The sequence below is a fragment of the Macrobrachium rosenbergii genome, chromosome 52 (assembly GCF_040412425.1).
Source record: "Macrobrachium rosenbergii isolate ZJJX-2024 chromosome 52, ASM4041242v1, whole genome shotgun sequence".
Classification (NCBI taxonomy): domain Eukaryota; kingdom Metazoa; phylum Arthropoda; class Malacostraca; order Decapoda; family Palaemonidae; genus Macrobrachium; species Macrobrachium rosenbergii.
Window position 1 is genome coordinate 15,346,921 of NC_089792.1, and position 10,000 is coordinate 15,356,920.

General features: G+C 35.9%; 1 protein-coding gene and 1 non-coding gene across 2 annotated transcripts in view; both read left to right on the forward strand.

Moving 5' to 3' along the window:
• Positions 1-10,000, forward strand: part of LOC136833710 (sodium/hydrogen exchanger 9B2-like) — a 317,786-nt gene that overhangs the window by 195,611 nt on the left and 112,175 nt on the right. The window lies entirely within an intron of this gene.
• Positions 1,159-1,248, forward strand: TRNAI-UAU (transfer RNA isoleucine (anticodon UAU)). The gene is given in 2 exon segments: positions 1,159-1,196; positions 1,213-1,248. It is a non-coding gene; the product is annotated as a tRNA-Ile (tRNA).

Here is a 10,000-nt window from a genome sequence, read left to right on the forward strand (position 1 = left end):
TTGGTCTCTTCAGGTAAAGATCTGAAAGAGCACCCGGTTACATTTTGTGCGGATAATACTCGTAAATCGTAAATTCTTTGTTTTGTTTTAGCAGTTTATTAATCTGCGTTATGTGTTTTCACGTTATTTTTTCTTCGTCATCTTGACATCATTATCAGAACCTTGTGCAAATTCTGGCTCTATCTTAAATTTGCAGCTGAATTGATCCATGTAAGCTTAAATGATAAGTGCAGGTGAGGCATGTGATTCTTTGTTCGTCGCATGAGGAGGGCGTTTCCATGGAAGTTGTCCAAGAACCCTTTTGCATATTCACTTGGAAATATCTTGTTTATACCTAAACATCTTACCCAAATATAGCGTTAGTGAAGAGGCGTGACTCAAGATTTTTGCGAATGCCTTTTGGCTGTCAAAGAATTGTCTGAGGTGTAAATAGGGACTTATAAAACAAGATTAACACCATACAGTTCAGTTCCTGTGCACATTGTTCAATGTAGAAGAAAGTGTAAGAACAAGACGTTTCGGGAGATAATAAACGTCAACTATCTTGATGATACTGTTGTATTAGGAAGTCTGGGCCCTTCTTTTTGTGCATGGGGCTGTACATTTTGACTGATAAAGGTAAATTTGAGAATCTCTCTCAATTGTACCATAATTATATTCTTCAAGAAAACTTGGGAAAAAATGCCTTGAAGAATCCGTATAATTTTGTGATTAGTAATATCAGTAATTATAGAGGCTGTGCTAGTTTCATTCATTGTTACTTTTATCATCCTAACGAGATTGGTCATTGGTTTATTGCTGTTGATGTTCTTATGGGTTTAATGATGATAATATTAAATTTATTATTGTTAATGCACTGATATGATAATTACGTTTACCAACACCACTCCTTTTGTAATACAGATAACCTTCGATGAAGTTATGAAGTTTATGACCGCACCAAGCAAAAAAAAAAGTAACACCATCAAAAACTATCAAAAACAAAACTCCCACTGACTGGGAGAATTAAATTTATTTTAGAATTGACTCCCTAAATGTCAATAGACTCGGAAAATATGCATGCGCTTATGACACGAAGAACGAAATGATAATGAATGTGGGAAGCTGAATGTACTAAAAAAATAAGGAACATGCAAGCATATCATGTTTACCCATACAGCTCCAGTGGCGCAATCGGTTAGCGCACGGTACTTATACGACAGTCACTGAGCCATGCCGGGGTTGTGAGTTCGAGCCTCACCTGGAGCAGTGGAATTTTATTCATCTTGAATAACGTGTTTGATGTGTTACGTAATGGCCTCGTGAGTGAATGACTGATTAACATTTCCTTGGCGTGACTGCCGGGTGAGAGAATTTTATGGAACTAAAGCCATGATCGATTGGCTGGCTTGACGGTAACAAAATGTAGCTGACATGGCGGGGTTGTGTTTCCACTGTAATGAATAAGGAATAACATCATTAAAAATTACTCATAGTAGCATGAGTCTTGAAATGGAGAAACAAATCCACAGTTATGTATGTGTACCAATATATTTCGAAATAAATCTCTACAGAGAGCTTTCGGGAATCTGTTCGATTCCCCTTTTCAATCGAACAGATTCCTGAAAGCCCTCCGTACAGATTTTTAAAAATGTATTTCTACCCATACATAACTGTAGATTTGTTTCTCCAATAACATCATTGATTATAATACGTCTCGGTTACGCACGAAACTTGACGTCTTCGTTTTCAAATTACCGGTATTTCGATTTCTTCCTCCTTTCATTTTGGTTTTTCGTCTTACAAGTAATTCAGACAGGTCTGCGTTTAGTACGGCTGCAACTCAATACCGTAAATTATGAAGTACCCCTTATTTTAAATGACCGTCATGATATGAACTCTCATCAGTACATTTGGATGGTATGTTTAATTCAGACGATTGCAATTAAGACTTAATCACTGGTAGATAAATCAGATTCTGAATAACATCTCTAAGATTATAAAAAAGAATTCATATGAAAAGTTCATTTGCTAGCCACAACAAGGATAAACTGGTTGGTAAAAGTTGATGAAATTCTTCTTGATTCACTGACTCCGTAAGTGAATTAAGAGATCAAATCTTGCCACTCAGTAGTACTCGATAACATGGCATGTGACAGATAGACTTCCCTGATGAACCATTAGTCCATTGCGTGAGTTAGTGAAGGCCAGTTGTCGATCAAAGATCACAAGACAAGGACGAGTTGGCATTGAGGTATACGATGTGGTTGAAGACGGAAGAAAGTCATTGGAAATTCTGTGGTCTCATGATGCTGTGTAATAGGTCGCGTTTCTTAATGGCTATAGAATTTTAAACCAACTTCTGATTATGTTAATAAGATAATAACGAACATAGAGAGAGAGAACTTGAAAGCTACGTTTCATACAACACGGATATCCAATTGTCGGTTATGCAAATCCAAAGTTTTTATTTCTCAAACACTCAATTATTTGTTTTCACTTTGGATTCTATGTGGTGGTCTCAGGACTCCGAGGATTTATATTAAAGCCATAAATCCCATGAGTGAGTGTTATAAGACTTAGACAGTAATATCCAACATTTATTGACGTAAAGGATAAATCAGATCACATGATACCGGGTATAAGCGCAAGGATCCCTTCTTTCATTTTTATCCCGTATCTTTACCAGGATGTCTATTCTGCCCCGAACAGCATCCTTCCTTCTGTTGTGGACTTGTTTTGAATATCCTAGAATGGCATATTTTCTCGTCAGAAGCTGGAAGCACTAGGAAAATATTGTCTCTCTCTCTCTCTCTCTCTCTCTCTCTCTCTCTCTCTCTCTCTCTCTCTCTCTCCTCTCTCTCTCAACCAGTTTTTATCTGCATGAAGGTTCCACTGAGCACTGAAATTTCAGGCGCTTTCGAGTTCCTTTAATTACACTATTTCAGTGTATTACTTAATGTTAGGGTAACAACAGCGAAGAAAAAAGCGAATGAATTGGGCGTCTTATCACCGAAGGGAAGGTCGGTGTCGCGGAAAGAAAATGTTAGCTTTAAACCAGGCCAAGAGATAGTAATGATAAATGTGTCACATTAATTCCAGATTCATCTAAAGCCCTGGTAATTACGTCGTTCATGTTTAAACTAAGAGAATGCCTACGCCAACGACGGTTTCTTAACATGAACGAAGACTCGCACCCTGCAGACATTGTATAGAAGGTTAATTCTCAATCTGCCTAGATCAGTACCTCTGGTTCTGGATGCTGATAAACAAATTTAAGCTCGGAACCAACGCTAAAAGTGTTTATTTCTTTATTTATTATTTATGTTCCGGTTATCACTTCCTTGCTATGTCGTCCTCTTATCTGGTACCCAACGCTGAGAATAACCCCGCCACGAGCAAACCTTCACTTAATCCATCCTGGCACCTTGAAAAATATTATTTGTCCGCCTTGTTTTCTACTTAATTCAACTAGTTCAGATGGTCTTAGCTGCAGGATGGGTCAGTGAAAAAGAAAAGTATTCATAAATACATTTGTTTAAGAGTTTGCAAAGTAGTCAGTTACAGAAAAGATTATAAAACCCTCCTTCTTTGAAATCAGATTCGGTCTAGACATAAGCTACAAAATTCAGATATTTATTTAGCAATTTGTTAAGCAATAACTAATTTTGAATAGACCTCTAAATAGGGTCCAGTGAATAACAGTACTTTATTCAGAAGCGCCAGCAAAAACCAAGAGTTTCTCTTTGGATTTTTATTTGTAAAGAATTGTACGTGTCAAGTGGACATCTGAAAAAAGCACCGCTATTGAACAGTAACTGATGACGCCATTCCCTTTATCACGTAACCCTCTTTTGAAAACAAAGGCTCTCCGAGCGACCGCTGAGCCTAAAGACAAAGTAAACCTGCATTGGGAAATGCACTTCCAGGTAATAATGACTGCATTTCTCTTGTTCAATAGAATATTTTCCTTCCACTTGCGTCACAACAAGGAAGGTTTAATTGAGATTAACTGGACTGAATGGCAACGCTTGATATGGCTGCCCAACAGTTTCTAATGTGATATTGCCGTTATCTTTTCTGTCCTTTATCAGAGGTTAAATTGAAAGTGCACTGAAAACGTAAGTTAAAAGTTTATTGTGTGCTTCCGTAATTGAAGTATGAACTCCCAAATTACTTCATGTAAGAAGTAAAGTTTCACTTAGGTCATTAAATAGATAAAAGTCACTAAGAATATCATATATTCTTTCTCTCCTTTGAGTGTAAGGATTAGACATGGTGTGTGCGTGTGTGTCTTTTTTGACAGTCTACAAATAAACACTTGGTTTTTAGTGTGTTTGTTTTTACAAATTTATATTCAGTGAACTAAGTTGGGAATTAAAAACAAAAACACTTGTACTGTCAACAAAAGGCATACACGCATACCAAATTTAATCCTTAAACTCAAAGGAGAGAAAGAATATATGATGTTCTTAGCGACTTGACTTTGGGGATCACAATCTTCCTATTGTACCTACAGTGAAGGAAACTACATATGAGTACGGGCCTATTATTTCACAGCCATGTCCTGCAATTGTCAAAAATCTTTATCTTATAAAATATAAAGCGATACTGTACGCAATTTATAAGCAGTACTTTAAAATTACCTGAACGAAAATGTCTAGGTAAAGTCTGATTTACAACAATAAAAATATTCACGTCTTCTCGTATTACCAGATCGTTCAACTTTTTTGGGGGTAGTGGGAGTTTCTTCTAACAGGCTCGTTCTGTTTATTTGCTAAGTTCCTGTAGCATATAGAAAGAAAAGCAATGTGGTTTATGCACGCATAGTTTATGAGAAAACAAAATACAACGATAACTTATTTACTTCCGTTTGCTCCATCATACATCGAATGCATAACGAGACTTAGTGTTTACTTATCACCTGAATGACCTTTGTCACTGAGTACACGTGTTCATTACATTCCGAAGCATATCGTCATGATAAAGCATCAGCAATCAAATTTGTAAAAGCGTGTATTAATTCCATTATAATTATTCAACAATTAAAGATTTATTTTAAGTTTCCGTATGCTTTGTGACTGCAGTTTATTTTACGTTGTTTCCGTTGTTTGGAAGGGGTTGGAATATAGTTACAAAGTCTTTTTCTTGTTTTGAAGGGGTTGGAATACAGTAAAAAAATCTTTTCTCGTCAGGTACTGAAAATGCTCTTCAGTCGTATTTCATTTACACTTGGTACTAATTTTGCATGTACTATAATATCTTATATAAAATAATACTCTTCAAATATGCCTAACTGTGATAAACATTTACACCTGGAAGCGATTTCCTCTCCATTTATTTGATCAATTGGTTAACGTAAAAAATCACCTCCTCTGGCACTGAAATTTATGTAATCCCAGAAACCATATAATGTGGTTGATTCAGTTCACCCCAGGCAGAGGAAAAAATTATGTTGCTGTATATATCTTAATATTTACATGAAAAAAAAGGTGTTTTTACAGCCTACAGGCTTTCGCAGCTTCTAATCCGGAGAAGAAGAAATAGTTTTTCTTGATTCTTCCTTGTTCTCAACCATGGCGACAATTTCCCTTGGCGAAATGAATCTCCAGGAGTTGTTTCAGGAAGAGTTGGTTTTGTTCTCCCTCCATAAAGGGTATCCCTTTCATCATTAAGGACTTTTAGGATTCGATATGATTTCATTTTTTTTCGTCCTTTAACCTTCGTCAACCTTCACGAAGGCATGAAGGCCTTCTTTGCCACCAAACTTAACGATAATGGTTCCTTTCATGCATAACAAGGGCTTATTTTTCTGCTGACCTCCCACAAGTTATCTCCCGTCTAAATTTGCTACAGTGGGGCTGAAAGACCTTTTCATGACGTTAATAATACCCTCATTGTATGATGTAAGATTACTAAAAAAAAGTAAGTCAGTTGTGGTCTGATATAGCCATTTTCAAAATCAGTTTTGTGCAGCCATACACACTTCACTGTTCAGTGCTCAAATATCTACCTCATCCCTCTAACCTATTTTCTGGGGTAGTTGTAACCTTAATATCGTTGACGATTCGATTTTCCGCCCGAATTTATAAACCAATCATGATTTTTTTCTCACTGATCGAACCCGATATTACCATGCTAATGTATGGTTCCACCCTCTGGCCTTATTTATAAGCGATTGGCATAATTTTCCGCGTTTCTGAAGTTGCCCGTCGTATTGGGTAGATTTTAGATTGCTTCGAGGGGCGCAAAAAATCAGGAGCTGAGAGTCATATTGTAGGGGAACTCCTTCTCCCAAGTGTTAGGAATGATGTTGGATGAAGGGAGGGAGGCCTCAGGCCTGTAAGCGATCGCAATAAGGTTTTCGTCAATCTTATAAGCATGGAATTGCGCCTGTGATGTCGTGAGTTTATCCCAAGGCTTCTTCTTCTTCCTCTTCTTCTTGGCGCTAGAAAGATTCGGTTTTCGACTCGGCATTTGGTACTCTAGCACCCTAAAGGTTATTTCTCTTATAATCAATGTCACTGAATCGTTATGTGTAAATAGCTGTGTGATTATTAAATACGGTTTCATATTTACATTTTCGGTCTGTTCAAGTAGTCATCAGCTTTGTGCTCTTCTTGATCTATTTGCGTGAAGAAAATTGGAACAGTTGTCCATGAAATTAGACTTCAAAGTGAACTCTGTTGCACTGATGAGCTTTTAGAAATAACTTGAGCTACCATTATCAATCTGTAGATTTCATACGCACTGCAGCCACCCGTGAGTTCACTGTGATTAGGGAACCTCGAGCTCTACAAGAAGCAAGAACAAGTGGAAAGTTTTTCGAAAAGTACTTTAAATATTTTGCAAGGCTTTCTGCACTGTCATATTTTTTCATGCTATCTGTTGTCATTAATATCTGTATTTAAATAGGGAAGAGACATACAAAAGAGAGAGAGAGAGAGAGAGAGAGAGAGAGAGAGAGAGAGAGAGAGAGAGAGAGAGAGAGAGAGTAGAATGAAAGCCCTAATGGAGTAATAAGAGATGATCGCGTTGTGGCACAATAGATGAGAGATAAACGAGGCCATAAATAATGAGAGGGGGAGGGGGAGTAGACCACATACGGATGAAGATAACGCCCAGATAAGAAGAGAGAGAGAAAGAGGAAAGAGAGGGACAGAGGGAAAGAGAGAGTGGGAGTGGAAGAGAGAGAGAAAAAAAAAGAGGGGTGAAAAGATAACCGAGGCGATGATAAATGGCTTCCTCTGCCGAAGTATGAAATTTTTCATCTTCAAAGAGAATGACACAGAAAAGGAATTTGTTTGAGATAAAACTTTAGGAACATTCTGTCCAACATCGCGTTGCCTTTCTTTCCCCCTTTGTGTAACGTCTAGTACACCAGCTGGTTGTACTGGAGGACTTAGCGAGCAATGTCCGTCGGAAGTAATGGGGTCTGGTAACATCTGAAAGTTGGTTTTTCTTTAAGACCCTTCCGAGTTTGAAGTCTATGACAGACGTTTAAAAACAAACTGGACTCAATAAGAAATTTATATTCAGTGAACTAAGCTGGAAGTTGAAACTTAGTTGGCCGTTATCTATTTATTGAAGCAAGTGAGAGTTTACTTATTAAACGAAATAATGCATACTTCATTTACGGAAGCATACAGTTAACTTTTAACTTTCGTTTTCAGTGCACTTTCAATTTAATCATTACTTTTACGAGAGGCTGCGTGTACTTAAAATAAATCAGTATTTGTCTTGAAATCACAACTTTCAAAATAATACCCAAGGTACATTAGCGTCGGTTGCAGCTCTTAAAGAGAGATGATTTCTTTAATCATGTATTGGTGGGGTAAAATTTTCATGAATAAATTTTGAATTTACGGTAAATTAGATTTTCCTATTTTCAGCCTGGTGTGTTTTCCAGTATCTTTGCTCAGTAATGTGACAAATGCATTGGTATAACACAGGTTTTCGACCAGCACTAACTGACGTGTTATGATTCCTTTTTAAAAACTTTTTATTGTTGATGATGTAAGAATGGGATTTGTTTTGTCATATAATTTCAACTTGGAATTATCCTGAGATTTAACTTCAAAAGGTGTCAAGAAGTTTATTTAATTATTTATTGAGTTATTTATTTATCTATTTTATTTATTTGTTCTTTTGAAGCCGAGCGACGATGCCCATTCGAAACGTCAAATCAAACAGCTGCGATGCAATGAATGTTGACATCTACTCTTCTTCACACCACATTGACTCAAGAACTCACGCGACGCTCCGCCATCCCCAAGTCAGCATATTAATGACTCTTAATTAGTGCTGCTTTGCGCTGAATAGTTGAGGTACGACTCTCCCCGACGCAAACTAGGAAATGTTACGAGATCCTTCCTGAGTATCTTCTCCCCATCCAGTCTGTGGCGAATACTGCCCATTATGAACCCCCTTCTGAGGACGAGTTTTTGTGGCGGATTACGAAAAAAAAATCTTAGTCAGAGCATCACTGGTTTCATGGAGAGTTGTTGGTGATTAAATCTTTGTGTATAAAGGACGTTGTGTGTGTGTGTGTGTGTATATATATATATATATATATATATATATATATATATATATATATATATATATATATATATATATGTGTGTGTATATGTATATGTATATATATATATATATATATATATATATATATATATATATATATATATATATATATATATATATATATATATATATATGTATATATATGTATGTGTATGTATAATCCATTACCAGTCTTCGAACGAAAATTAAATTGGTCAAGTCTTTCACACAATGTACCTTTTATGTATGCAACAACACTCAATACATCCATTACCAATCTTCGAACGAAAATTAAACTAAATCGTTAACAACACACAATACTGAACGCTAAATCGTTACTCGCAAAGTATGAACACCCACGCACCTGCTTTCGTTTGCATAAGGTTAATCGTGTTCCGGGAATGAAAAGAAAAAAGATTTTTTTTTTCACTGACACGCGAATGCCGTATGCATGATCTCGGTCCAAGGCGAACAAGTATGTAAAAATTGAAGAGATGCACACACACACACACACACACACACACACCACAGCAAATATCGTTCCCTTTTTGTTAAGTCTGACTCCAGTGAACCTGGACAGATGAAAAAAAAATAGAAAGTGATGTTTTCCTACTTGCCTCGAGAACTGTTAACATCATCTTCTAGAATATATATATATATATATATATATATATATATATATATATATATATATATATATATATATATATATATATATATATATACATACATACATACATACATATTACATACATTTATATATACTGTATATACAGTACATATACATACTGTACATACATTCATATATATAAATACTATATATACAAACTTTTATATACGAGTATGTACATACATACATACATTTATATATATGTGTATATATATATTTAATATATATACAGTATATATACATATATATATGTATATGTATATATATGCACTTTCTTATACACATAACACTATTCACCAAACGGAGAACTAACAGAGTGAACAAAATGAAAACCAAATAATACTATCGCAAGACCACAACGTTTGCCCAAAGTCTCGATCTCTTTGAAACAGTTGCAGATATATTTAAAACCAGATGACAGCCGTATAAATCAGAAGAAATTAACAAACACAGTTTACTGTCATGTGTTCGATACTCAATTTTAAATTATTCAAAATGGTTTTTGGCAACGATATTTACAAAGTTAACGATCGTAACTTGGTGTCGTTAAATTTTGATCTTGTAAATTAAAGAGAAATGTTGTATCTGTCCTATAATCATTCAAGCTAGGTAAGCTCTTCTCTGTCAATGAAAAAGTTGTTAAGATATTTTAGAGATTTATTAGAATAATTCTGAAACGCTAAAGTTGAAACGCTAAAGTCCCCCTCTCTCTCTCTCTCTCTCTCTCTCTCTCTCTCTCTCTGGTGATTTCCGTTGGGTTGCGTTCGACTTACTGGGAATCCAGTTGAT